Source organism: Scylla paramamosain, chromosome 4 (genome assembly GCF_035594125.1).
Source record: "Scylla paramamosain isolate STU-SP2022 chromosome 4, ASM3559412v1, whole genome shotgun sequence".
Lineage (NCBI taxonomy): Eukaryota > Metazoa > Arthropoda > Malacostraca > Decapoda > Portunidae > Scylla > Scylla paramamosain.
Window position 1 is genome coordinate 29,817,027 of NC_087154.1, and position 5,000 is coordinate 29,822,026.

Below are 5,000 nucleotides of genomic sequence, written 5' to 3' on the forward strand. Positions count from 1 at the left end.
GGAAAAAAAAAGTGTGTGTGTGTGTGTGTGTGTGTGTGTGTGTGTGTGTGTGTGTGTGTGTGTGTGTGTGTGTGTGTGTGTGTGTGTGTGTGTGTGTGTGTGTGTGTGTGTGTGTGTGTGTGTGTGTGTGTGTGTGTGTCTTTGTATACAATACGAGTGCGTGCGTACTATTCTTTTCTTTTTTATACAAAGTTCGTAAAAACAATTTAAAGCTACCTGGTGTGTGTGTGTGTGTGTGTGTGTGTGTGTGTGTGTGTGTGTGTGTGTGTGTGTGTGTGTGTGTGTGTGTGTGTGTGTGTGTGTGTGTGTGTGTGTGTCTATGTTCTCGTGCTCGTGTGTGTGTTTGCTGATGGATTCTCGCATCTACTTCCCAGTATCAATTTCCCTCTTAAGTGTAAACAAGTTCTGCCTTCTCCGCACAGAACACAGAGGCACACGTACAACCCACACAAAACTTGCATAGCAAACAAACTACACCACTACTACTTCGAATCTCTTCTTAACCAAGCACACATCAAACACGTAGAGAGCAAACAAGAATTTCTACCTTGCAATACACTCACGCCACAGGAGAGGCAGTGTTAAGGCGAGGGAGGGAGTGAGGCAGGAATGTGGAGGAGATAGAACGGCGAAACTGCCTCGGAGAATGAGAGCTGTGATGAGAGTGTGGTCTCCGGTGTGGCATGGCGAGGTTGTTGCTCCGAAGGTTTAGATTACACAGTGCCTGAGGTAGTGTGGCGCGGATGTGACTGAAGAGGAGTCGGGTTATGGTGTGGTGTGGAACAGAGAGTGAGGGACAGCGAAGAAAAGATTTAATTGGGTTACCTGGAGAGAGAGAGAGAGAGAGAGAGAGAGAGAGAGAGAGAGAGAGAGAGAGAGAGAGAGAGAGAGAGAGAGAGAGAGAGAAACGGAGGGAAGGTGGACAAAACATATCACTATATAAATAAATCCAAGTTACATAAAAGACAATAAACTCGGAACAAAACAAAACAGTTGGCGCGGTGTCCTCCCTCTCATCTATCCCCATTCATCCCATCTGCAGTGACGCCGCGAAGTTTTCCTTTCGCCACCAAAGCTTTCTCTTGTCGGGGAAAACTTGGCTTCGCTTTCATGCCGCCTCGCTTTGTTAACTCGTCTTTATCCCGCAGCCAAGCCTCCTCTCCGTCACTAAGAAACACGGTAAGGAGGCGACAGGAGGTGGTAACAAGAGCCACATTAACAGGTGTCAGGTGAAGTAGCCATTACCTCAGTGGCTGCCTCCTTCAGATGTCGCCGCGAGAAAGGGATGTGTAGTCGTCCTTCCTCCTCTTCTTCCTCCTCTTCTCCCTCCTCCTCCTCCTCCTTCTCCTCCTCCTCTACCATCCATGAGAACCACAAGTTAGATCATATTTCACTTTGAGGTCTGAAGGGCGTGGGGTTGACGTCATTCTTTTCTTTTTTCTTTTTTTTTTTTTTGTTATGTGTCTATATGTGTGTATGTGTCAGTGTGTCTCGGAGGCAAGCGCAGTGACCTCCCGCCCGTCACTTGTGGCTCACGCTCAGATTGTCTCTGTACAGCCCGATGCGTCTTAAGCGATAAACTTCTGTCGCTGTTACTCCTGATACTGCTGTTGCAATTAAACCCACCACTAGTATTATATCACTGCTGCTGCTGCTGCTGCTGCTGCTACTACTACTACTACTACTACTACTACTACTACTACTACTACTACTACTATTGATAATAATAATAATATATCTACTACAGTTGCATGTATATCTACAACGGCTAACATTATTACTATAGTCCTCCTTCACCTCCTCCTCTTCCTCCTCCTCCCCCTCCGCCGTCGCTTTCTCCTCTTCCATCTCCTACTACCGGTACCACCACCACTACTAATGATACTACTACTACTACTACTACTACTACTACTACTACTACTACTACTACTACTACTATTACTACTACTACTATAACTACTACTACTGCTGCTGCTGCATCTATAACTACTAATACTATTACTATAATCCTCCTCCTCCTCCTCCTCCTCCTCCCCCTCCTACTACTTCTACTATTACTACTACTACTACTACTACTACTACTACTACTACTACTACTACTACTAGTACTACTACTACTACTATACTACTAATGACACTGCTGTGGGTGTAGCTGCCGCAGGTGCCAGTTTACTAGGTGTTCGTGCTCGTCAGGGAATGAAGTCACTTCACAATAAAAAAGAGTTTCACGAGTAGAGGCGCTACTTTACTGTTAACTTATTTTTATACATGTTGCGTTTACTAGTCCTTCCGGTCCTTAAATTGAAGGTTTCAAATAATGCAGCTTCAACAACAATTACGTTTAGTTCGTAAAATTACATTATATTACATGCTTAAAAAATGGAAACAGCAGTAGTTCCTTGTTCAGTGTTCTGTAATGCTTAGCGCAAATCTGCGCACGTGTTTCTCGTCTGTTAAGCACCTGTTGCACCGACCCGACACCAAAAATTGGAATGACTACATGTTATATATATATATATATATATATATATATATATATATATATATATATATATATATATATATATATATATATATATATATATATATATATATATATATATATATATATATATATATATATATATATATATATATATGTTTATGTGTGTGTGTGTGTGTGTGTGTGTGTGTGTGTGTGTGTGTGTGTGTGTGTGTATGGGAATATGTTGGTAGGGGATACATGAGAAGTGAGGGAGTGTGGTATGGCGTGTCTGTGTGCTCGCCTTTCAGTGCTATCAAACAGGTTTTTCTTGCACTAACCCCTGAACACCTCCGGCAGACAGGTTGTGCTGCAATCAAACCCGCATCAACGCTGCTGTACGTACGAAACAGTCTGAGATTCAGGTAAAGTCACATTGCGAATACACTTCCTGAATCTTACGTGGCGTCTTCGCTCTGTCAGGTCGCTGCTCTCACACGTCACGTGTGTACGTGTAGTTGTAAAATTGCACAGTTGATTCGAGTTTGCAAAAAGGTAGTCTTGGATAGATATTAAAACACTTTTGTTATCTTTAACTTACTTCTTACTGCGGTGTGAACCAAGTTTAGTTTCAGGTTCCAAATAGCAAACCTTTCATTCCACACACTACTCGGTCCCAGAGGCTGTGCAGATCTCTGCTCTTTTTAGCGTAATTGTTTCTTCCATAGTCATGCGATAAATCCTTTCCTATTTTTCTTGGAGTTAATCGCAGATAAATTAAACCATGAATTTATGCTCACACACACACACACACACACACACACACGCACACACACACACACACACGCATACACACACGTCAATAAAGTCGGAAAAATTATGGCATGATAGTTTGAGCACTGTAACATACACAGGCGACCCATCACATAAAACACATTGTGCGACTGAGGGTAAAGTACAGCGCTGTATATTATGAATTTATAGCAAGGTTAATGATCCGTTTGACAACCCGACTGGCCGCGCGATTCAGAGAGGAGTAAGTGCATTAAAGTGTGAGTGAAAATAACTGGTAACTCAATGAAATGATCAAGTAAAGAATTCAGCAGAGCGGTTATGACAGGTGTTGTACCTTTGTCGTCCATGCTTCTATTTTCCATGTTGGAGACAAAAAAAGGAAAACAAAGCGGAATGAATCATGTAAATGAGTTATGGAGGAGATGTAATTAATTCTAAACAGTTTAATTGGAGTTAGGGTTCCCAAGACCACAGGATGGCGGTGGAGCGTCAGAGGTTCTTGGATTTGTTCGACATTAAAAATCAAGTTACTAATGAAGGAGCGAAGGCGACGCTATCAAGACGGAATTTCAAGGAGAGCTGATGTGAACTATCAATAGCAGAGGACAGGATTCATTTGACAAAGTTTAAATGACGTGAGTGTAAAGATAAATAAAAACGTACGGCAACTTTTAAAATTAAGAAAGTTTCAAACTATACAGGAGGCCAAAGTATCTCTCCCCTTGTAGACAGCTTGAGGCATCAAGTCTTAGCTGGAAGACTTCTAACCTGACATCTAAAGAGATAAGTTCCGCCCTCCAAGCAGGATCGACAAAAATGCTCCTCTGGCATGTAAACTAGATATTCGACCACTAAGTGACACAAAGTCAGAGGGAGAAAACAGTTTGCTGAAAGGATCCAGACATTCTAAGAAATGCAATGGCCATAAGCGAAAATAGGCGTGGCTGGCGCGAAGACGGGCTACACTCACATGGTGACCTCCTCGCGTACGAGCTTGTAAGAATAAGTAGGCTAAGCATATGTTTGGGTTAATTCCTTGTTTTCACTTTCTAACGATCACTTTCCTTACACATACTGAAAGAGAAGCTCTCTGCCTCAAACACGAACTCCATTAGTGTAATGGTGTAATATACGCACCGAAAACATACAGAGTTTTAAAATAATTGCAATCGATTGTTACGATTTAGTATTTCTTATTCAGCAACATGGAAATTACTCTGGAATCAAACTATTTCAATTGTTGTAACTATAGTAATGATACGATCGAGAGAATATAACGTGCACGGCCACCGCACAACGTGAAAGACTGAAATAGAGAGAAAAGACATTGAAATGGATGTTGTGGATTTAATGGTGACGGTTTGGAAACAATGCGCAGCTGATGTAGCACAAAATCGCAGTTGGAGAAGACGAGAAAGCGAAGAACAGAAAAACTGAAAGAAAAACATTAAGAAGAGATTTGGAAGACAATACGTAATATTCACACATTCTATTTTTTTTTTTCTCCTTTGTCCGCTGGAAATACTAGAATATGAAACTCAACTGCTGAGCCAGAGACGCTGCTACATGATTGAGAAGCGGGTTGCCGGTGACGATCTTCAGTGGAATTAGTCTTTTGGGAAATGCAATAGAAAAGAAATAGAATGGTTAAGGCTCAGGAGTAGAAGAGGAAAATCCGTATAACAGAATTAGCATCCTCCCGGGGTCCGTTGCTTTTGCTTAAAAAAAAAAAAAAAAAAAAAAG

General features: G+C 41.8%; 2 protein-coding genes across 6 annotated transcripts in view; one reads left to right on the forward strand and one right to left on the reverse strand.

Annotated features, from left to right (window-relative positions):
* Positions 1–5,000, reverse strand: part of LOC135099955 (uncharacterized) — a 216,848-nt gene that overhangs the window by 118,428 nt on the left and 93,420 nt on the right. The gene's annotated exons all lie outside the window — the stretch shown is intronic.
* LOC135099954 (uncharacterized) overlaps positions 1–5,000 on the forward strand; it is a 69,493-nt gene that overhangs the window by 891 nt on the left and 63,602 nt on the right. The gene's annotated exons all lie outside the window — the stretch shown is intronic.